This window comes from Podarcis cretensis, assembly GCF_951804945.1.
Source record: "Podarcis cretensis genome assembly, chromosome: 1".
Classification (NCBI taxonomy): Eukaryota; Metazoa; Chordata; class Lepidosauria; order Squamata; family Lacertidae; genus Podarcis; species Podarcis cretensis.
The window spans coordinates 118,214,757-118,239,382 of record NC_137170.1 but is presented as its reverse complement, the minus strand read 5'-3'; the positions used below and the strand labels follow the sequence as shown (position 1 = coordinate 118,239,382).

The 24,626-nt window shown below is 43.8% G+C and overlaps 1 long non-coding RNA gene across 1 annotated transcript in view; it reads right to left on the bottom strand.

Annotated features, from left to right (window-relative positions):
- LOC307220621 overlaps positions 1-24,073 on the bottom strand; it is a 39,552-nt gene extending 15,479 nt beyond the window's left edge. Inside the window, exons 1-2 of the long non-coding RNA XR_013840999.1 lie at positions 24,026-24,073; positions 1,865-1,948 (exon numbers count right to left, since the gene is read on the bottom strand). This is a non-coding gene — a long non-coding RNA (uncharacterized lncRNA). The remainder of the gene's footprint in view (positions 1-1,864; positions 1,949-24,025) is intronic.
- Positions 24,074-24,626: the final 553 nt, after the last annotated feature.

Genomic DNA, 24,626 nt, shown 5'->3' with positions numbered 1-24,626 from the left:
GGGAAGTCTTTTCTAAAGCTGTTTCTTTCTTAAACTAAGATCCTTTTAAGATTTCTTTTCCTTTTAAAAGGTTATTTATGTATTAAATATATTAGTTTAAATATAATTATGCAAAGGATTTAAGAAATGCTAGATTCTTATTTCATATAGTTGGAAGAGATCACAGGGGCCATCAGCCACCAGCCCCCCCCCCTTGCCGGACAGGAGACGCCATCGAGCGCTCCTGATATATGGTTGTCAGGCCTTTTGTTTAGAAACCTTCAAATGAAGGAGATCTCTCAATGTTGATGTGAACTCAAAATCCTTGACATATGCTTAAGATAAAAATTCAAGATTAATCATCTGTTTTGGAAGGCAATAGGGCAAGGAGGGCAAGAGGTGAGCTGGTAATTAAGATTCCTTGTTGAGACACATGTAAGATATATTACTACTTATTTGTCATTTATAGATAGAAGAATATATAGCTTTTTGATTTCCATAAAAGGGCAGAAGGAAATGGGTGTATCTTTTGTGATTGGTTCTAGCAAACAGCCAATAGGAATTTCAACCAGGCTGATTGGACAGAGGCAGCCACAGGAGGAGCAAGGGGGCTGGATTAAGGAAATATAAGTGCTGGCCAGAAAGGCAAGAGGCCAGGCCAGAGCTTGGTAACCATATACCACTGTGCCTCATATTTATTTGTCTGACAAATAAATTATTATTTTAATTTCTCTATTGCTGCGTTGAATATTTCATTCCAGCTAAGCGTTAACCACAAGCAGGGTGCTACAGGGCCAGATGACCCCAGGGTCCCTTCCAACTCTGCGATTCTATATATCTATGATTCTAATTTATTTTGTGATTGTGGATTTATTTGTATGAATGGCATGCAAATACCCTAAACAGGGCTGCCTTCAGAAGTCTTCTAAAGGTTGTATAGTTACTTATTTCCTTGGTTCGGGGGTGGGGTTGTATAACTCCATACCCTCCAACCAAGGCTGGATTTAGGTTTGATGAGGCCCTAAGCTACTGAAGGTAATGGGGCCCTTTATATATCCAGCTGTCCTTTGTCAACAACAAATTGTCGCTGTTTTTTGTGTTGAATATATGCTATATGGTCATTTATGGACCTAACAGGTCCATACACAACACAAAACACTGTTGCTGTATGTAGGTTTTATTTGTTTTGTATCTTATATTTTGGAAATGTACATCCAGCTTTTTCCCCTTTATTTTTTTTTTGCGGCCCCCAAGAGAGTAGAACCCTAAGCTATAGCTTGTTTAGCTTATGCGTAAATCCGGCACTGCCTCCAATATTTCTCTAATGAAACCAGGGACGTCCTAAGGAAAAGCAGGACATTCCGGGATCAAATCAGAAACTGGGACGGCTTCGGTAAATCCAGGACCGTCCCTGGAAAATAGTGACACTTGGAGGGACTGCACTCCTCAACCTTGGCCTAAAAATAGTTGAGGGAAAGAGATTGTATTCTGTGACTACCCAGCAACTACCACATACCTAGGCCTGCAACTCCTGGCAAAATAGCTGATTGGGCCTGGGTGCTCCAGTTGTAGCAGTACTAAGATGGGAGAGGAGGGAGGCTTCACACTGGGGTAGGGCCAGTTTGTGTCTGCGTGCGTACATTCTGCACTAACATTGCCCTGAGGTTCCAACAGGCTTACGAACACATGCTATGTATACTCTTCCTTAAGTAGTCTCATCTTGAACAGAGGAATGCAAGAATAAAAATAGGAAGGCTTACTGCTTCCTGACCAGATGGTGACTAAAAGACAAATCGCCCATTTACTTAACCTACTCATCAATAAAACACAGTTCATTTTAAAGGTGGCTTTAGTTTAAAGCAACTGTATGTTTTATGGAACAAACCTGCACTCTCTCTCTCTGTGTAGCAACTCAGTGCTTAGAATAATGAACAAGATCATCATCCCCTCTCGCGAACATTTGCAGATTCTGCAAGAAAAGATAAAAGCAGCCTTCGATTTTTATTTTTAAAGGAAGCCACACACCAAACAACCTGAATCTCTGTTTCCTTTTTCATTTCTGGGAGGGCGTTCAGATAGTGTTGTGAATTATTAATTGCTATTAATGCACCATCAGTCCGTGTACAGAACATTTACAAGTAGGAGTTGCAATAAAAGATTGCACTGCCAAGTGCTCCTGATCAAGGTGCTGAACAGGCAGGCGAGCTCTTCTCCACACAACTCCATTCCGTTTTCCCTTATACCTGGTCACGCAGCACCCTTGCCCATTCAGCACACTCGGCTTTTGTGGCTCCATCACTTTAGCATTTCCTCCCTTAAGTTTAGAATTCTTGCAAACCTTGAGTCTGCTAATATCACCCTCTTTTGCGTGGCTACATAAGGATCCACCCTTGGTCACTGAGTATATCTTCCACTAGCACCTTAGAGACCAACTAAGTTTGTTATTGGTATGAGCGTGCACATGAAAGCTCATACCAATAACAAACTTAGTTGGTCTCTAAGGTGCTACTGGAAGGATTTTTAAAAATATTTTGTTTCGGCTATGGCAGACCAACACGGCTACCTCCCTGCAACTAGAACTGAGTATACCGTTAGTCTATAGGACGGTGGCTTCAAACGCTTAGGCAAGGCTGCTTTCTTCATTACAACACAAAAGGAAGAATGCTCAAACAAATAGCTGTAGACTCACGAGTTTCAGGTATCAACTGGGATGTTCACATGTAGATGTTATTAACATAATGAATCTCTTTGCTAGCATATATTCTCAAGTGAAACTGTTTAAACAAATGGAGATGTTCCTTTGGGATTAAGTTAGAAGAGAGATCCTGGAATGTTTTGTAAGGGCATTTTGGTTTGAATGTTGCTACTCTGAGAATAGGAACGGGAGTGAGGGCTGCAGGCAGTTCTTGAATAACTATGCTATGCTAATGATGACTCTGGCACCTGTGTTCAGCATATGCATGCCTTTACCTCTACAATACATCTCTGATTCGATCATCCCATGCCCCCCAAATTTTCAAGGCGTCTGTGTTTACACCAAGCGCTCATGTACTATGGGAAAATGTGCCTCTTCTAGGATTGCTGGTGCCTTGAATGCTGCCATTATAGAGTTATGTGGAACTTCGAAGGGAATGTGTGCCTCAGCTATGTAAAGTGGAACGGGAGAGAAGCAGGGTTCAGGGGCTCTTTGAGGCATGACAGGGTCGGTATATGGATCCTGTCCTAGGCAAAATGTGCAGTGTTGTCTTCTCTAATGAACAGGGGTTACAGATCCCAACATCCCTGGTGACGTAAGAACACTCTGGATGGCAGCACGCAAAGCATCTCCCTCTAGGAAAATGCTAGCTAGGCTTTGGGCCCTGTCAGAGCTCCTTTGCCTCTTTCCCAAAGCCCAGCACCTCACTTTCCTGGCTTTGGGAAGGCAGCATGAGTAGTAGTGTAGCACTGGGGCGGCGGTGGGGTGACCACAGGGGCAGTTGCCCTGGGCGCAAAATTGTTAGGAGCACCAAATTTCAACACCCAGTGCTGCCTCAATACAGCTGTGTGATTCCATTGCTGGACTCTGTTGAAAATAGCTTGTCCATTTGGAACAGCTTTTCTTATCTCTGTGGCTGCAGCCTTCTGGGTGATGTGGATGCCCTTATGCAGTGGAATACACATGCGTACTCTGTCTGTTTCCCTCCCTCCCACCCCGCCCTCTGTGTGGCCCCCGAGCACTGGCAACCCACGCTTTGACACTGAGTGTGAGGGCTGGGGGCAGGCTGAGGACCACCGAAAAAGGCCTCGAGAGCTACATGCAGCCCTCAGGCTGCAGGTTGGACCACCCTGGTCTACAGTCAGGTGTAAGACATCTTTTTGTACTGAAATATTGAGCCAGGGCCAATTTCAGCTGGGGGGGGGGGGAGAGCTTGTGGCCCTCCTTGAGAGTACAGTGGTACCTCGGTTTAAGAACAGTCCTGTTTACGAACAATTCGGTTTACGAACTCCGCAAAACTGGAAGTAGTGTCCCTGTTTGTGAACTTTACTTTGGTCTAAGTACAGAATCCAAACAGTGAAAGGGCACCGGTGGCGGGAGGCCTCATTAGGGAAAGCGCGCCTTAAGAATGGTTTTAGTTTAAGAACAGACTTACGGAACGGATTAAGTTCGTAAACCGAGGTACCACTGTATATGAAACTGGCAGTGATCCTGTGTAAAGCTGTGGACAGGTTAAGTATTAAGTAGCCACATTTGTATGTCACACAAAACCATGGGGTCAAGATGGCTCACTTCGAACAAGCCATCATTAATGATAACCACAGTATGTCTGTTGGAACTAAGCACTGGACTGCAGTTAAGCAAACTGGAAACAAAAAGCTTATGGAAGAAGAGTAGAAGGGAGGGGGGAGCACACAAGTCTAAGGACTCCTTCATGACATGCTAAATCAGGGTCAGAAAACCAGTGGCCCTCCATCTGTTGTTGGACTCCAATTCCCATTAGCATGGTCAGTAGTTAGGGATGCTAGAAGCTGAAGGGTTCTCGCCCCTGATTTAATTTTATTCTGCTATGAGAGCTGGACCATAAAGAAGGCTGATCGCTGAAGAATTGATGCTTTTGAATTATGGTGCTGGAGGAGACTCTTGAGAGTCTCATGGACAGCAAGAAGATCAAACTGATCCATTCTTAAGGAAATCAGCCCCGAGTGCTCACTGGAAGGACAGATTCTGAAGCTGAGGCGCCAATACTTTGGCCACCTCGTGAGAAGAGAAGACTCCCTGGAAAAGATCCTGATGTTGGGAAAGATTGAAGGCACAAGGAGAAGGGGATGACAGAAGACGAGATGGTTGGACAGTGTTCTCAAAGCTACCAGCATGAGTCTGACCAAAGTGCTGGAAGCAGTGGGAGACAGAAGTGCCTGGCGTGCTCTGGTCCATGGGGTCATGAAGAGTCGGACACGACTAAACGACTAAACAAGAACAAGAACAACAAATGTGGAGCATTGTACTGGGGAACCATATCTTCACTCGTCTTTGTGTGAGGACTCTCACGATCCACATGGATCTGAACAAGAATGGAGCATCATGGTTGTAGTGTTGCCCCGAGGCTGTGGCCTGCCTTTCTTGTCACGCGGCAAGCATTTTCAGGGACAATGCAGTGTTGCCAAGTCACATTTTCATGTGAATTCTCCTAGGTCAGGTTCCTAGGAGCTCACCTAGCACCTCCGTTCTTGAGCTCCCTCCTTGCTCTTGAGGGAGAGATTTTTCTTGATACCCTGGGGAGCTGTAGCCATTGTGAGAACTCACATTTTGAAACCGTGAGGCTGCAAAAATCCCATCTACTTCAGTGAGATTTAAGTTGCCTAGCTGTGTGCCCAGGAATACAGCCTGAGCTCATAAGTGTATTATTTACTGCAATATGTGCTTTGCTGTATATTGCTTCTGCTCCATACTCCCCAAGCACCATCCCTTGTGTACATTCAGGTCACTAAAATTTATATAATGCCTATTCCACTGTGTTAAACTTTCATAGTTTGGAATGTGTCCAGTGTACCATTCTAGAGCCATAGAGAGAACAACTTCAGCAATAAATCAAGTATCTACAGTGCAAGAAAGGGGTTAATTATGGGTCCCAGACTATAATAACTTATACCCTGAATTAATCCTATTTGTAATGAGGCTTATCTTTTTTATTTACCCAGGGCTATTAATTACCAAAGTATTTTCAACATTTATAAATTCATATTTCCAAGTTTACACTAACAAGAGATCCAAAAAAAGGAATGGCTGTTAATGAGGCTTGCATTGTTATTTACCCAGCTATCAATTACACAAATGTTCTGTTTGCAAGTTCACAAACTCACGTGTCTTGCGTTAAATGAAAAGCAACAGATTTTGTTATGGGTGAAATTCTTCCTATGTGCCTATCTTACAAGAACTGTGGTTTTACCTTTTTCAAAATGTGAAATAAAAAGAGGTTAAGTTAACAGGATGATTCATTTGGCAGTTTCCCCCTGTAACACAGTATTTTACTTTCAAACCTCCAGCTTTAACCCACTTTATTTTTTTTAGTTTTTATTTAAGCCCATCCAAGCTTTTGATATTCAGACCCATTTACATGTCTCCTTCCGTCTAATCAAAAGGTATTAAAATGTGGAAACCCGGAATTGTGATTCAGATTTCATTTTAAACTGCTTATCTCTGGTTGCCTTCTGATTAAACACAATTTGGGGGAAATCAAAATGTCACATTATCTTTATGGCCAAGCTTTTGATCAACGCAGTCAACGGCTTCCAGGTTTACTGCAAAGAGGGCTCCCCTTAGTGGTATCTCAGTGAATCGCAAGGTCAAGGAGACTGAGTAGAACACAATTCAGGCCAGCTGCTGACTGTCTTTACTTAATACAGCCCTTTGCATTTCCCCCAGATAAAATTAAAGGCACATGCTTATATGGATGTAATCTGGTGCCTGCTAAAAGCTGGCTGCTAATGTTTGCAGATGCCTTGGCTGTGTTTCTCTGTGCCCTTTGAAGTTAAAGGATGAGGCACAAAAGAAGTCCACACATACACACCTACATTCTGTTCTGATCATTAAAGTTCTCGACTAGAGGCAATATTCCAAGGGATGTTTTTACAATGAGGGAACGATCCTACCTCCAAAGTGGCTTGGGGGAGGGGGACAGTGACTTTGATGTTTTGCACCTCCATCTTGGCCCACCCTGACTGCACTTTTCCCTTAAACACTGTAGGGTAGAGGGTGGTCTCTTTTGTTTCCAGCTTTCTGACAGTCGTGTAAAAGGTAGGAAGGGCATCATCTGTTGACGTGGATTTGCTGGCGCAATAAGCAGACTGGAACACAACTATCCTTTGAAATTGGCATTTCTCTGAATTTTTGTGGTCATGTTTTCCAGCAGTGTCGTGTTTTGCAAAAACGTGTATACTAAAGTTTGCACAAACATGCACATATATGCGAATGTAACATACAAAAATGTGCAGTGGTAGGCAAAATTGCTTTGTAAAAACATGTTTATGAGGTAAAACTGTATCCAAAGATGTGTCTCTTGGGAGAAATTTGCACCAAAATGCTAATGTATTTTCTTGAGGATTTTTTCCCCATGAGGGAACCTGACAGGAAACTGAAATCGACCGATTCATCTATCCCTATCAACTCTTGAATTTCTGTTTGTCGTGAAGTTAAATGTTCTCTCTGAAAAAATCTCACCCGGAGACTTCGGAGAGGCCCTGTCAGTGTAAGTACAGTGGTACCTCAGGTTACATACGCTTCAGGTTACATACGTTTCAGGTTACACACTCCACTAACCCAGAAATAGTGCTTCAGGTTAAGAACTTTGCTTCAGGATAAGAACAGAAATCGTGCTCCGGGGGCGCAGCATCAGCAGGAGGAGGCCCCATTAGCTAAAGTGGTGCTTCAGGTTAAGAACAGTTTCAGGTTAAGTACAGACCTCCGGAACGAATTAAGTACCGTACTTAACCCGAGGCACCACTGTAGATAGCAGAGCTGGATCAACCTTTGCCAATTTGGTGCATTTTGGAATACAATTCCCATCAGCCTCAACTAGTTTAGCCGTGATGGGAGTTATAGTCCAAAGCAACACAAACATTGACAAATATAATAGCTTCTCCATGTGACACACACACACACACACACACACACACACACACACACACACACAGTTATTTGGTAATTACTGTATGTCCTTGAGATTTAATAAAGTTTAATTTAAAAAAACCTCCTGTGGTACCAAGTTCTAGGGCTACATGAACAAAACACATATTTAAATACACTCATTATAGGACCCATACTTCATGCCCTTTTAGAACTTTGTTTGGACTGCCTCTGGAAAATCTAAGAGATTGTGGGATCTCATATTGACAGGCCATTAGGAGAGGCTGGCTGATGAAATTTGGGTATGGCACACAACTCCTACCCCCAAAGCAAATGCATTTCTCTAGAAAGTTAACTGAATTTTTAAAAAGTTGTTTGTGAAATTTCTAACCCGCGTTTTGTCGTTCCCAAGCCCAGGGCAAGCTACAATATCAAATGTAAGATAAAAACCACAGCTAAACAGAGCAGATAAAATACAGCATTAAAAATACCACTCATATTGAAGCACTTCTTCATGCTATGCTGGTTCCATCCTGGGCACCAACCAGTTATCAACATCCCATTTTAAGTTGGTTCCCAAAAGGAAAGTAAGGTATGTGCCAATCATATTTCAGAGGGGACGGCATTTCGTAAGTGAGGAGCCATCACAGAGAAGGTGCTTTCATGCATCACTGTAAAATGCACCATTCCTGGTAGAGGTGCTATGTTGGAAAGGGTGCTATGTCTTGAAAGATCTTAACACAGGGAGAGGCATTCCTTCAAGTATAGTAGGTGGCCCAGGAAGCCCAAATTGCTTTACGGTGGGCTCCAGATCTCTTTCCCCCTTTTAAACTTAATTTTTTACCCATTGTTTAGGGCACTGCAGTGAGGACACTACAAGCACAGCACTAGTAAAACCCCAGCCAATCACCATGTTCATTTCACAGAGGCTATATGTATAAATCAGCCCATGCAAATTTTATGCAAATTTATGCTGCACCCAAAGCATTTAGCAGTGTCCCTGCAACGCTGCTATGTGGAGACTGCTCTGCTGTGTTCTTTCTTTCTTTCTCTCCCCCTCCCTTTCCTTTTTGGCTGGGCAATATGTGCTTAACTTCAGATCAGTTTTTGTATTAGTAATAAATTAGGATTACCCTGTGTAGCTGATGCTTCCTGACTCTCTGCTATCTTTCCTGCGAGTTTGCAGTTGTCAAAATGAATAATACACAGCATCAATTTAAAACCTCCTTTTCTCTGTGCTCAGCTGCAATAGTTTCACTCTGTCTCAATTCTGTTGGTTGCTATTAAATCCAAGACTGTTTTAAATTCCTTGAAGACTCTCATGGAAGCATCAATTATACATTGTACGTATTTATTAAAATTCTGCTTCAGACAAAAGGATGCTCGGTCCTCTGGAGAAAGTTTTTACTCCCTTTTCTAAAATTCAGAAGTTAAGGAAACAAAGAGTTTGCCATTCAAGAAAGTAGATGAGCCAAAGACTCAAATGTTTAAGCTGATTGTTAGGAGAGTAAGGAATATATATGTTCCTTTTCAATAGAGTGTGGACTGCAGCCAAGAACCACACACAGCTCGCAGTTTGTTCACCATATAGTCCTCGCATTTAATGAGTCTCTGGTCGCAGCCATTAAAAAGGTTTTGCTCTTCAGTGTGATTAGCTTGGGCTTTGGAAAAGAAATGATGAACTGGTCTCCCTCACCTTTTCTGGTGCTGTTCATTAAAACCTTGGAGAGAAATCCGACCTTGGATTTACAAGAGAACTTCAAAATGGGTATTTCTGATTAGCCCTTAACTTACAGAGGGGTTTAAATGAAGGGAAGCCGTCCAAGATGCACGTGGCCTTGGAAGTTGTGAAAACTGGGACACCGCCAATTGAAGAAGACCTGTCGGAAATAAAGAGTTCCTTTCCTTGTAGTCAATGCTTCTCTGGTTTTGCCTCACTGGTCAGAACTATCGTTGCTTAGAGCAGCTCTTTGTACCCCAGAACATCAGATAAAAGGTAGATCCATACCAGGGTTACTTAGCATTTTCTTAGTAATGAATAATAATAATAATTTATTATTTATACCCCGCCCATCTGGCTGGGCTTCCCCAGCCACTCTGGGCGGCTTCCAAAAAAATATTAAAATACTGTAATACATCAAACATTAAAAGCTTCACTAAACAGGGCTGCCTTCAGATGTTTTCTAAAAGTCTGGTAGTTGTTCTCTTTGACATCTGGTGGGAGGGCGTTCCACAGGGCGGGTGCCACTACCGAGAAGGCCCTCTGCCTAGTTCCCTGTAACTTGGCTTCTCGTAGTGAGGGAACTGCCAGAAGGCCCTCAGAGCTGGACCTCAGTGTCCGGGTAGAACGATGGGGGTGGAGACGCTCTTTCAGATATACTGGACCGAGGCTGTTTAGGGCTTTAAAGGTCAGCACCAACACTTTGAATTGTGCTCGGAAACGTTTCCACTGTTCCACATCCCTTGAAGGAGTGTGGGCTGGCTAGATGTGAGAAAGATATTTGTACAGTGACCAGCTCCTGCTTGGCACAATGTAAAATCAAACAATACTAGCAGGTTTCAATAAATCAAATGAGCTCAATGGTGTTTTTTTTTTTGTTGGTTTTTTTAGAAAGCAGCTTGACAGATGAGAAGGTTTCTTAGAGTATCTTTCATGGCTAGAAGACGGGTTCAAGTCTCAACTCAGCTAGGAAGCTGGCTGGTTTTGAGCAGGACATAACCTTTTAGCCAAATATACCTCAAAGGGCTGTTGGGTCAGTAAATGAACACTAAGTGTACTGCTGTGAACTTCCTGGAGGGAAAGCAATATATAAAAGTAGAAGGCAGTTGCATATTCAAATATGTGTGTGTATGTGGAGATGTGTAAATAAATGTGGGCAGGTACCTAGATGTAGATATAAATATGTGCCACAAAGAGTTAGAACATAGTCACCAGTATGGGACAGGATAGAAATTAAAATAAGTATGAAATCATTTATGATTATGGTGGAAAAATGCAAATAGCCATATCCATTTTGATTATTAAGGCAGAGGTTGAAAAATGTGATTAAAAATACATATTCTCTGATGAATCTTAAATAATATCTGTATATTGCTCTGTTTTGTCTGTTACACTAGATGTTATATTCTTGATACGTATCAAGCAGTAAGAAAATATATATATATATATATGTGTGAAAAATAAACATGGAAAGCAAACCTCTTTGTGAATGGAGAGCTGGATGAGCTAGAGGCAAGAGTGCAATACCATCCAGATATCTGTAGCAGCTGTCTCTGCTTTCTTGTATTGGTATGGGTGGGTGGGAAGTGCAGAACTGCTGAAAGAGGATGACCGAATAATGTTTAGAATTCTAATACACGAGATCTTTAAAAATCCCCCTTTTTTGTTTGTTTGCTTCACTGTTCATTTAATATTTCGCTCGCAAAACATCCATTTTCCCACAGGATTTGCATCTGACTTTATCGCTACTGGCAAACAACACAGAGTCGGTCTGCGTTCCTCAGCTGCTTCTGGAAATTCCCCAAAGGTGAATCCAAATGTACAAAGGAGCAGTGGAACTCCCACAGCCCAACAACATTCTCTCCCATGTATGGCTTGGCTTGCTTGGCCTGGCAGACTGCCCTGCAGTGCATCCTGCATTTTAACCATTAGCTCTACAAAGGCCCTGATTCTTTTCAGACATTTGTAGTAATCAGGGAGCCTTCTTGACCTGCACATGCATGCAGCTGCTGGGTGACCTTGGGCCAGTCACACTTCTTAGAAGCCTCTCAGCCCCACTCACCTCACAGAGTGTTTGTTGTGTGGGAGGAAGGGAAAGGAGAATGTTAGCCGCTTTGAGACTCCTTAGGGTAGTGATAAAACGGGATATCAAATCCAAACTCTTCTTCTTCTTCTTCTTCTTCTTCTTCTTCTTCTTCTTCTTCTTCTTCCTCCTCTTCTTCTTCTTCTTCTTGACGCTGGGTGCTTCTCGACTGCCACTGTTTTCAGGGTGGCATTCAGTGCATATTGGCAAATTCAGATTGTGTAAATTAAAGTGGATCTAGCACCCTTGCACAAGAAACATGCTTCCACCCCACCCCTGAAAAACTGGACAATTTTGCTGTAAGGAAAGTGATGGGGAAATGAGCTGGAAAGCTTGGGATAGCAGACGCTTGATGTAGCATCATTTAACTGCCCCACAAACCATGGGTAAACAAATCAGTATGAATACTGAACAAACAGGTTGTCGGAAGCAGGCTTGGCAGCTTCTTAGATAGTATGAGAGCAGTTTAATCATTTTGGGGTGTGCTTCACGCCCCTGCATGGTGGGGGAAATGTACAAATGTCTCCTTTCAAGATTCTTCCAGTGTGCCTTAGATTATACAACGTGGCATGGTGACAAACACCTGACATCGGGACTTTGATACTACCCAGATCAAGGCCGCTATAGGACCCTTATAGGACCCACTGATTCCTTTCAGAGGAATGCCTTGCAGCTCTTAGTGCAGAGTCAGAGTTGGCCACTGGACTCTGTTTGGCTCGGAAGATGAACGGAGGTTGTGGGAGACTTCAGGAAGAGGAAGCGGTGGACTTCCCTTCTAATGTCTCTTTGTCAGTATAGGCAGCCTAGCTAGGAAAACAAGAGGAAGACAAGCATGGCTTTCCTTTTGAGAAATGGTAACCCAGTGCCATCTGGAGCAAAGTCAGATGGTTTCTGTGCTGGGAGAGGCCACCAGGAGACAGGTGCCTTTCATCTCCTCTGTCCAGATGCTGCACCCCACCCTCAAGCATCACCAGGGGAGAACTCTTTAGAAAGCCCCGAAGGGGGACTGCAGGAAGAAAGTCAAGGATCTCTAGCAATTCCTGAAGTAGAGGAAGGGAATCCTCACCCTGCAGAAGACCACTTTCCCTTGGGAGGTGTTTGGGGGGCTGCATTTCAGAAATGGGTGTGTGTGCACAAAACTTAAAGGGGAAGTCAATCCTCCCCCTTTCTATTCTGCATGCTGAAAAACGTACACATCTGGGAGAGCTGAACATGGAGGAAGAGAACATCTTCTCCACAGGGAGCTGATTCAGCAGGAGCTGTCTCCACTGCTGGGCTGTTTCCCTCTGATAGTCAGAAGGAAACAACTATCGGGAGAAGCAGCCCAGCAGTTAGGAACATAGCTGTCTACTTACAGATTTGAAAATAAGGGACCAGCAGCCTTGAAAATAAAGGATCAGCAGCCAAAATAAGGGATTTTGCTATTGTAAAGAGTTACATACATTGGTAGGATTGACAAATACTGTCAATCCGGCATAAGCCACGGCTGCTGAAGCGCCGCCCTTCTGCGTCCCTCCCCATCCCCTCCTCTTCCTCCTCCCTCAGGCCGCCTCCTCGGCTGCCACCACCGCCTCTGGGCTCACGGGCGGTGTGGGCGAGAGTCTCTCTCCCTCCCCCCTCTCTCTCAGGCGGGGAAGGGCCGATGGAACTCCTCGTGCCAGGACGATGGCGGCAGCGCACGCTCCCCCTCGCGGTGGAGGACCCGAGCCGCTGCTTCCCTCCTGAGCCGGGTGAGCATGAAACCCAGGAAATTTAAGGGACATCATCAATAAGGGACAGCAGTGGGACACGGCGCTGGGATAAGGGAGTTTCCCGCCAAATAAGGGACGGTTGACAGCTATGGTTAGGAAAGTGGGGCCTGGGGACATGCCTTCATGCTGGGTGTGGAGGATCTACAGGCTCCCACTAGCCAACCTTTGCTTTCAAGGCTCCTCACCAGCGTCCCAGAGTGAGGGGACTCTGAGCCATTGTCCCCACCATGTATTGGACAGGGTTCTCTTCTCCTAAATTGTTTGTTTCCCCTTGGGTTATACAGCGCCTGCCTTCACTCATGTCAGCATCAGGCCCTGCTGTGACTAAAGAGGGAGGCCCAGGCTAGCACCCATTGGATTGCGGTCACTGTGTGCTACTCCAGACAGCATCTCCCCATCCCATGGTAAGGGGAAGCAAGGTGCAGCTTGCCAGCTCTTGTGCAGCCACAATGGGAAGAATCGCATGTACCAGCTGCAACACATTTCAGATCATCAGGTCAGTTAGCATATTATCTATATCTATAGATGATTGAACTATAGTGACGTTCCTGTTAGATGAAGCTTATGGTATCTATCTCTTCTCCCTCTCCCCCTGCCACCACCTTTAATCTGAATACTTCTAAGGACATCTTTGATTTTAGAAGCCTAACCACCAACTTTTCCATTAAATGAACCCAACTAAATTCCAGACTGCAATCATTAATCCTTCCTGATTAAAGCTAAGCAAGGAGTCAAATTGTTCCCAGATGTGAACTAATTTCTACTTTTTTTTTTTTTTTAGTTGGGAAAAGGATCCAGGTCTACCACCCCAATACACTGATTCTTAATGGTATTTTATTAGAGGAGAGATAAGGACCAGAGAATAACTTCCAACCACACCAGATGTGCCTCATTGATATATAAATATGACAGTCGATCATTGTTAGGGTTGCCATGTTTTGAAGAGCAAAAAACGAGCACACACACACGGGCGTAGCCAAGGGGTGGGGGCAGGGGGCAACTGCCCCCCAAACCAATAAGAGTAAATACAAATCAATACAAATCTGAGGTTCTGCCCTCCCTAACAAAAGCCTGTCCCCCCAAGAAAAATCCTGGCTACACCCATGCATACACCCATATTTAAAATAGAAATTTTAAAAAGGGGGGTGAACAAAAATAAAAAATAAAGGAAGAGAAAATGGGGGGAAATGGGGGAGGGATGGAGGGGGATGGAGGAGAGTCTTCCCGGCCAGACCTGCCCTTTGCATGGAGGCTGCAGCCACATGAAGGTTTCTCCTCCCATTGTTCCTTGCTTTCTTCCCAGTGCCTGCGGGAATCATAGAGAGTAGTGTATGGATCTCTTAGGAGGACGGAAGCAGGGGAAATGTCACCCTCCAGCAATGACCCTGTTACTCCCAAGGGTAGGGACATGGGTGGCGCTGTGGTCTAAACCACTGAGCCTCTTGGGCTTGCCGATCGGAAGGTGGGCAGTTTGAATCCCCGCAACAGGGTGAGCTCCTGTTGCTCTGTCCCAGCTTCTGCCAACCTAGCAGTTCGAAAGCATACCGGCACGAGTAGATAAATAGGTACCACTGCGGTGGGAAGGTAAACGGCGTTTCCAAGTGCTCTGGTTTCCATCACGGGGTTCCGTTGCACCAGAAGCGGTTTAGTCCTGCTGGTCACATGACCCAGAAAGCTGTCTGTGGACAAATGCCAGCTCCCTCGGCCTGAGAGCGAGATGAGCGCCGCAACCCCATAGTCGCCTTTGATTGGACTTAACCATCCAGGGGTCCTTTACCTTTACCTTTTTTTACTCCCAAGGGTCATTGTTGGAGACTAGGCTTCTGCCCCCCACATGGGTTTTTGGCGATACAGCCTCTTCTCCCTCAGCAAGATTCACGTGCATAGGGAAAGAGGGTGGTGGCAATATAGCATAAATTCCCAGGGATGGGGAATGCCACCCGCAGCCAAGAACCCTGTTGCTCCAAGGATTTGTGCTGGTGGGTAGGATTCTGCTCAAACTACAAATTGAGGGGTGGGGATGCAATAAACATCTCTCTTTTGAGTTACAGAGGGGAAGGTTCATGCAAAAAAACATTTTTTAACCCCTCTACCAAATCTCAGTGATTGGAGTGCACTGAGGTAATCATTCAGTACGATAAAATCTAGACATGCCCATCAAAACAACACCTCTCCATTGCCTCCCTTCTTAAGCTCTGGGTATTTCTAGTCTGCTTGGTTCCATTTTCCAGCAAAAATAAATAACCAGGAAAGAAGATTACTTCATGATGTGACTGATACTTAATATAACAGCAGCTCGATGTACCTGGAAAATGGGAGAATCTTCTCTGAATTATCCCAATTCACTTCATAACTTGGGGTACTCACAGAGCTAATGCAAACCACCACCACCATTATTTGCTGGCCAGAAGAGTAGCAATATCTCTTAGTGGTCAGGAGTACAGTCGTACCTTGGAAGCTGAATGGAATCCGTTCTAGAAGTCTGTTCAGCTTCCAGTATGTTTCCGAGCACAATTCAAAGTGTTGGTGTTGACCTTTAAGGCCCTAAATGGCCTCAGCCCAGTATACCTGAAGGAGCGTCTCCACCCCCATCGTTCAGCCCAGACACTGAGGTCCAGCTCCGAGGGCCTTTTGGTGGTTCCCTCACTGTGAGAAGCCAAGTTACAGGGAACCAGGCAGAGGGCATTCTCGGTAGTAGCGCCTGCCCTGTGGAATGCCCTCCCACCAGATGTGAAGGAAATAAACAACTACCAGACTTTTAGGAGACATCTGAAGGCAGCCCTGTTTAGGGAAGCTTTAAATATCTGAAGGACTATTGTATTTTAATATTTTGTTGGAAGCCGCCCAGAGTGACTAGGGAAACCCAGCCAGATGGACGGGGTAGAAATACTACTACTACTACTACTAATAATAATAATAATAATTCCAAAATGTTCAGAAACCAATGCATGGCTTCTGATTGGCTGCAGGAAGCTCCTGCAGCCAATCAGAAGCTGCGGAAGCCACATCGGATGTTTGGCTTCCAAAGAACGTTCGCAAACTGGAACACTCATTTCCGGGTTTGCGGTGTTTGGAAGCCAAACGTACAAGTGCCAAGGCGTTTGGCTTCCAAGGTACGACTGTAGTCGAAATTTTTCTCTAGCACAGAAGAACATCTGGAAACGTAATAAATGCATGCTTAGAAGGTCATTTTCAAAAGCACTGTGCTTTCACATTGCCAGAGTAATTTTAGAGTTCATTAAAGCATTGCCATGCGTGACTCTTTGAAAACTGGATACATCAATAGCAACAGTTGGTGAGTATTGCTTTCATAGCCTAGATTTTATTAATAGTATGGACACTCTTGGCATAGTGGCATTGTAATACCGCATTGCAAGGATATGTGTGCTTTTGGGAAAATGCCAGGGATATCTTTATGCCCTCACTGAAGCTATCAATTCCTACAGTGCTGACATAAACCTTTTTCCTGGGTTCAGCAGTTTCATTTTTACTGTCCCCATCGTGTGGCTTTTCTTGATCTTGATTTTAAGATTGTCCGTTATTCAAAAGCACCTATTAAGCTGATGGCTGTCTTTATTATGATCTGTAAATAATTGTGATCTCTCACACCAAAACATAATAAAATATGGATTAATCGTGATATGTTAATGTGGTGGAAAGGCGCTCTGAGTCTGGGAGAGTAATTTCTGAGCAACTAGCGCAGCACTGAGGAGCACCCCAGGTAGGCTTCATCAATCAGGGAACAATGTGAATCTATCAAACTCAAAGAGGACTAGTGAGTTTGCCATTTTCACAGAACCCAAATGTCAAGATCATACATATCACAGGAGCATGACACATAAAAATGCCCTCATACCACAATGTTCTTATTCAGAAGACATCTACCCTTAAAATGTTACAGTTCCATCAGCACTTGAGAAACCGCGATGGATAGATTTATTAGTAAGTAGTGAGCGAAAGTCAATCTACAAATACCCAGAGACATTATTCTTTATGTTGACTTGTCCCACTTTCATTCAAGTGCAGAAGGGTGAGGGAATGTCCCCTTTCCTCGCTCAGGTGTTTGGAAATCGCAGCTGGTGCAGAATTTAGCTGCCAGATCGTTGACCAGGGCAAGATGGTCTGAATATATAAACACCAATTTTGGTGCAGCTGCACTGACTACCAACTATTTTTCAGCAGGGCTGGGCAATAAATGGATATACAGTGGTGCCTCGCAAGACGAAATTAATCCATTCCGCGAGTCTCTTCATCTTGCGGTTTTTTCGTCTTGCGAAGCACAGCTATTAGCGGCTTAGCGGCTTAGCGACTATTAGCGGCTTAGTGGCTATTAGTGGCTTAGCGGCTTTAAGAAAAAGGAAACAAACTCACAAGAACTCGCAAGACGAAACGTCTTACGAAGCGAGCCCATAGGAAATTCGTCTTGCGGAACGACTCAAAAAACGGAAAACTCTTTCGTCTAGCGAGTTTTTCGTCTTGCGAGGCATTCGTCTTGCGGGGCACCACTGTATCGTCCAAAACCAGTTTGAGGTCCATAGAGTTATATCGGTTTCATAATTTTTAACCTGGCGATATATCATGGATCATGGTGTGTGTGTGTATGTGCCACGCAGAAATCACAATGTGGGGAAAATCCAGCCAATGCGTCTTTCAATTCCTGCAGCCCTTGTTAACTGCCAACTCAGCTCTTCCCTGCCTCTTGAGGAGGCAGTGAATCACAAGACCAGCAAAGATCAGGATGTAGGAAAAAACGTGAAGCCAGCCAATGGCTCTATGCAGCTCCACCTTTATTTCAGACATCGTGATATATTGGTATATCATGATGTTTAGCTGGTGATATATCACAATGTTGTGATATATTGCCCAACCCTGGTTTCCAGGCTCAAGTCAAAGAGCTGATCTATAAAGCTTTATGTGGCTCTAGATATTACTGAACTACAACAGCCATCAGCCCCAGTGAGCATGGCCAATGGCTGGGGATGATGGGAATTGGAGTTCAGCAACATGTGGAGAATCAAAGGTTCCCTACACCTGCTTTATGGGATGTAGCAAGAAAATGGCTCTCTTCGACAGAGTCCTCCTGCTGCTGCTCTTCAGGTGCATTTTATGGTTTCATATTTTTATTTTTGCTTTGTAGGAGGGCACAGCCTCCAACTAAAGCTTTCTCATAAGTTTTGGGACTTATTCAGAAGGGGAAATACAAAAAACAAGATCCCTGCAAAATTCCATTGCAAAAGAAGCTCAGAAATTGGCCTTGGAAGATGAGCCAGTGGAAGGAGGGGGCAGAGTTGGAAATGGCATCTTAAACACAACTACACTGAATGGAGAAATACCTGACCAGACAGGTCACACAAGAGAGACTGAAACACTGTTTGCTGGTGAGAAAGGGTGTCCTTGTTTTACACAGACACATTAGTAAAAGCTTTCCGTCTCCGGATTGCTCTATAAAGTGGGAACGTTCCTCCTGTTTGAAGAACTCAATGTACAATCAGATCAAAAGGAAAAACCATGTTCAAGAGATACTGAAATCTTTCAACTGAATGGCCCAGGGCTCTGGATTCTAATATGACAGGCATTTATAAGTGTAATTGATGGGAAAGTTAACAAAGCTGGGAAACAAAACCCCTCACATGCTTTGCCAATGCAAAGCTCCCTAAATTGAGAAAGGTTTTTATAGTAATGCGTGTCCCATAAAAAAGATAACCTGCAACCACATCATAAAACAGTTTTTTTTAAAAAAAGTTCCTATAAATGAACAAGCTAATTATATTGTTGGCAAACTGACATTATCTACAGCTAAATTCACTTGTTTGGTTTTCTGCTGAGCAAAAAAAGTGTTTACAAAGTTCTCTTAGCTACAGGTTTTGTCCGTTTATCTCCCTTCACACCCGCCCACTTTGCATAATATGTCAAGGACCCCCGCAGCCACAGGCTTACAGTACCTGGCAGCAGAACTGCCGCCATTTTGATTTCATAGAATGATCCGGAGCAATGCTTCATTGGAGGGCATTGTGAGAAATTAAAATGGCAGCTCCTCAACCTAGCCATTGGCACTCATTAGTCTGGAGTGCCAATTAAGGTGTGGGTGGGGTGGGTGTACAGGGCAGGTGCTACTCAAATATGCTATTTGTTGATGCTTGCTACGTGGATCGGTAGTCAATGTAACCTAAGGAGTGTCCTGCTGGATCAGACCAAAGACCCAACTAGCCCAGCATCCTGTTCTCCCATTGGCCAACCAGCTGTCTACAGGAAGCCGACAAGCAGAACCTGAGGGCAGCAGCACTTTCCTCAGTTGTGATTCCCAGGAAATTGTTTCTAGAGGCATACTGGCTCACACCGTTGAGATAGAACATAACCATCATGACCAGCAGCCACTGAATTTTTGTAAATTCTTCTTAAAAGCCATCCAGACTGGTGGCCATCGCTACATCTTGTGGGAGCGAGTTCTGTAATTTAGCAACATGCTGTACGAAGGAGGACTTTCTTTCGTCTCCCCCGAATCTTCTAATATTCGGCTTCATGGGCTGGCCCCAAGCTCTAGTATAATGAGAGAAAACTTATCTCTGGGCTTTCCTCTGTTCTTTCCAGACAGGACCCGCTATTTAAAGCTCTGCGTCCAAGGACCCTTTTTCGCTCCAGATCTTTCTTCGTGAAATCCCGTTCTTTAAAGCTCCATCGGAGCAAACATCAATCTGCAGAAAACCCAAATTGATGTTTGTTCCGATTCAACTCTAAAGAGCAGGGTTGGGTTTGTTTGGTTTTGGTTTTTTTGCAAGGAAAGCTTGGGACATGGAGCATTAAAATGTGAACCTCTGCCTGGAAAGAGCAGGGCAAAAAGGAAGTGTGGATAAGCCCTCTATCTATTTTCTCCATACCGTTCTTTTTTATCATTATTTGAATTTTGGTTTTTTAAAAAACCATATATTATAGTATATATGCACCACCATATTTAGCATTAGCATGCAGAATACACAAGAGTTAGTATCTTGCACTACTTTTGTTATATGTAATGGAGTACATTGGTGACTTATTGTAGTTTAAAAAATACCAAGTGAGATTCCTTGCTTCCACCATATATAAAGCATCATTTAAATAGCATGTTCCCCATGCACATGGAGCTCCCTTGCTGTCTGTGGCAGAAGTGCATGAGTTCATGGAGGTCGTTCATAACCAGCAATTGCATCATGTGAAAATCTCCTTAGTCAAAACTGTGTTATGGAAACCTCAGGATAACAGATGAATAAATATTATTTTTAATTGGACTGGATTTTTATAAGTACATGGGATTTGCAGAATCACTACTCAAATCTCATCAGAGGAAATTACACTGCATCTAGTAACCGTTATTGCAAAACATTTACTAACAGCATGAGTTTTCTGCTAGAATAACTCGTGAGATTAATGTGCAGGCACCTGAACGATGTTGCAAACTGCAGTTGCCTAAACAGCAAACACTTGGATATGGCTAGGAGCATGCATAATAATGCACAAGCTCAGTAGCATAGCCTCTGTCCTTTTGTTAACAATGGCAGGAAATACAAAGAATCCCCTTCTGTGTGTGTACATACCAGATTACCATCTGGACTGCCCCATATTTCCTCTCTCCTCTGTAAGTGATAATAGATTAAAACAAATGCTACACATCATCACCATGGCTGATCTCCCGGCTCAGTGGAAATCCATACCCCAAATATTTGATGAAAATATTACAACCATCCTTCTAGCAGATTAGTTAGTGCACTAGGAAAAGACAAGGCCTCACGGTTCTTATGCCACTTTGCATTTAGGGCTTTTTAATTTATGGCCTGTGAAAAGTTTTATTGTGCTGACTGACAAGGCCTGAGAGATTGAGGTTTCCTACTTCACATACTAGAGGATTTAGCAAGCATTAGTTGGCTCACGAAAAGGGATAACGCAAACTTTAAGTTATTCCACCAGCCAACCCCCACTGCATGGTCTGATGATGACTTTATACACAGGCCCACCGATAATGCCTTGAAATTTATTACTGCACATTTAAATGATTTTTTTTTTTTGTATGAATATCATTAAACATAAACTTTTATACACTGCATACCCTCCAACACTTTGAAGTCAAAATCCAGGATGCCATCTTCCCATTTTTTAAAACGTGAGAGCACAGTGGCCATTGTGTGCGATCACAGCGATCAAAATGGCCGCCATTCTTTCTCGATGAAAAATGAGACATCCCAGTTTTTCCAGGACACTAGCTTTGCATGCACACTGCTAAGTTTTTCCTTATTAGTGAGTGACAAGGCATCCATTTTATGTTGTAGTGGTAGGGCAATCCTGTGGCCTTGTTAAAACAGCCTCCACTATGCCAGAGTTGCTGCTGTTGCATCTATAAACAGTTCTTCATCTATCCAAAAATCAGGACAAGGCATGAGATTCACTTAATTGTGTCATTACAATACAATGGAGCAGGGTGAGGTGGGGATATTTTACATCAGCGTATCAAACTGGGGATCTCAACAGCATAAACACAAAAATAACACTACAGTGCGAAAGGCATTGATGCAACAACAACAGCCATTACCACATAGTCTCTAGGAACATAGCTGGCACCCACAAATCACAACATTATTCTTAATGTCCCCACATTGGTCATTCATTGCTGGCACCAATAAACAAGCAACAATGGCACAAACACCAGAATGATATCCCTTGATCCATTCCATATCCTTGCCACACACAAAATATAAACATGCTGCCAAAAAGAGCCCACAGCACTTGCTTAGGAAGGCAACAAACACATAGCTCCATCTCTAAGTTATTGCAGTCTCCACAGTCGCATATGATTAAAAATCTCTGTGCTACTGGCGTTTCCAAGAGTTCTCTTCAAGTCCTCAGAAAGAAGGGTTGCAAACCCTCAGTAGTCGCACGCATACTGCTTCTCCTCCCGGATCATTCAGAAGCTCAGGAAACAGAAGAGGGAATTCAAAACCTTTGTTGTGGGTGCAGGAGTCAGGAGGCTGAGAAGGAGAAGGTTGGTGGGGGATGTTTGCCAGGGGCTCGCCGTTGAATTTATTGGTGAGCCAGCGTGGTGTAGTGCCTAGAGGGTGAGACCAGGACTGAGAAGAGCCAGGTTGAGATCCTCATTCAGTGTCACCATCTTTCAGCCTGACCTACCTCACAGAGTTGTTGTGATAATAAAAATGAGGGTGGGTGGAGAGAACCAGATACCCCAACTTGAGCTGATTGGATCAAAGAGCTGGATGGAAATAATGTGCATGTGTTTTGTTGTAACAGCTATTTTCTTAGAACCCTACACTGGGAGGGAAGTGGGACTTACTCCTGGGAGAAGGATGTGACTAAACTTGCTTAAGGTTATTCTTAAAATTCTACAAGGCAGGCTTAAGCAGTATGTGGACCGAGAACTCCCAGAAGTGCAAGCTGGATTTAGAAGAGGCAGAGGAACCAGAGACCAAATTGCAAACATGCGCTGGATTATGGAGAAAGCTAGAGAGTTCCAGAAAGACATCTACTTCTGCTTCATTGACTATGCAAAAGCCTTTGACTGTGTCAACCACAGCAAACTATGGCAAGTTCTTAAAGAAATGGGAGTGCCTGAACACCTCATCTGTCTCCTGAAAAACCTCTATGTGGGACAAGAAGCTACAGTTAGAACTGGATATGGAACAACTGACTGGTTCAACATTGGGAAAGGAGTACGACAAGGCTGTATATTGTCCACCCGCTTATTTAACTTATATGCAGAAATCATCATGCGAAAGGCTGGGCTAGATGAATCCCAAGCCAGAATTAAGATTGCTGGAAGAAATATCAACAACCTCAGATATGCAGATGACACAACCTTGATGGCAGAAAGTGAGGAGGAATTAAAGAACCTTTTAATGAGGGTGAAAGAGGAGAGCGCAAAATATGGTCTGAAGCTCAACATCAAAAAAACGAAGATCATGGCCACTGGTCCCATCACCTCCTGGCAAATAGAAGGGGAAGAAATGGAGGCAGTGAGAGATTTTACTTTCTTGGGCTCCATGATCACTGCAGATGGTGACAGCAGTCACGAAATTAAAAGACGCCTGCTCCTTGGGAGAAAGGTGATGGCAAACCTAGACACCATCTTAAAAAGCAGAGACATCACCTTGCCAACAAAGGTCCGTATTGTTAAAGCTATGGTTTTCCCAGTAGTGATGTATGGAAGTGAGAGCTGGACCATAAAGAAGGCTGATTGCCGAAGAATTGATGCTTTTGAACTATGGTGCTGGAGGAGACTCTTGAGAGTCCCATGGACTGCAAAAAGATCAAACGTATCCATTCTGAAGGAAATCAGCCCTGAGTGCTCACTGGAAGGACAGATCGTGAAGCTGAGGCTCCAATACTTTGGCCACCTCATGAGAAGAGAAGACTCCCTGGAAAAGACCCTGATGTTGGGAAAGATGGAGGGCACAAGGAGAAGGGGACGACAGAGGATGAGATGGTTGGACAGTGTTCTCAAAGCTACAAACAAGCTGACCAAACTGCGGGAGGCAGTGGAAGACAGAAGTGCCTGGCGTGCTCTGGTCCATGGGGTCACGAAGAGTCGGACATGACTAAACGACTAAACAACAACAACAAAACTTGCTCCCATTCCTTCAAACATCCTGAATCACATCCCCCAAGGCTGCCCATTTCTGGCCCCTCTTTTGCAGTCATAGTTAGGATGGTGCCACAACCGTACTGACCATGAACTGTGACTCTATTTCTGCAAAAAGCCATGAAGAGCAATGCACGGTTGCTTCCTCCTTCTCGGGAGTTTCTTTGCCGCGAAAGAAAGGGGGTGGGAGGGGACAACAGCTCTGTACACTTCCCAAAATAACTAGCACAAAAAAATTACTTTTGTCTGTTGTGGGAATAGAAGTTACGGTAACCTTTAAAATGCTGCTTCCGCTCCGTATTTTTCAGGCTGAAGACCTTGACATCCTCAGGGGAATTTTAGAAATGTCACGCAGAGATATCTGTTTGGAGTGAGATAATACCTGATGATTATGTAGGGAAATCATTCCTCGATGGGATATATCACGTACTACATATTACTAGCCACTAAAACTGTGGCTAAACAGCAGCAGCTGCACAGCTGTCCTTTAAGCACAAGAGAGTTATGAAAGGCAGAATATAAACTGGAAACAACAAAGCCAAGTTCTGAGTATTTCTTTTTGAGTCAGCAGGTTAAAGTGCCTGGAGGGCCAAATCCCTAAGAGGGACTGTTTGCTTACAAAGGAGTTTTATTCGTTTGTTCATTTGTTTGTTTATGGGAGTTACAGACAGTTTTACAGTCACATTCTAAGCTTCTGAAGCCAAAGCTTGCAATTCTACATATTCCACAACGAATCGTAAATAAAACTCATCCCTGGGGAGAAAAACTAAATCCTAAAACAGCAATAACTAATAGGCAACAGGACAGCACCCAGGGCCATCTGAAAGCATTTTGCTGTCTTAGGAGAAGGACAAGATGCTGCCTCGTCAATAATA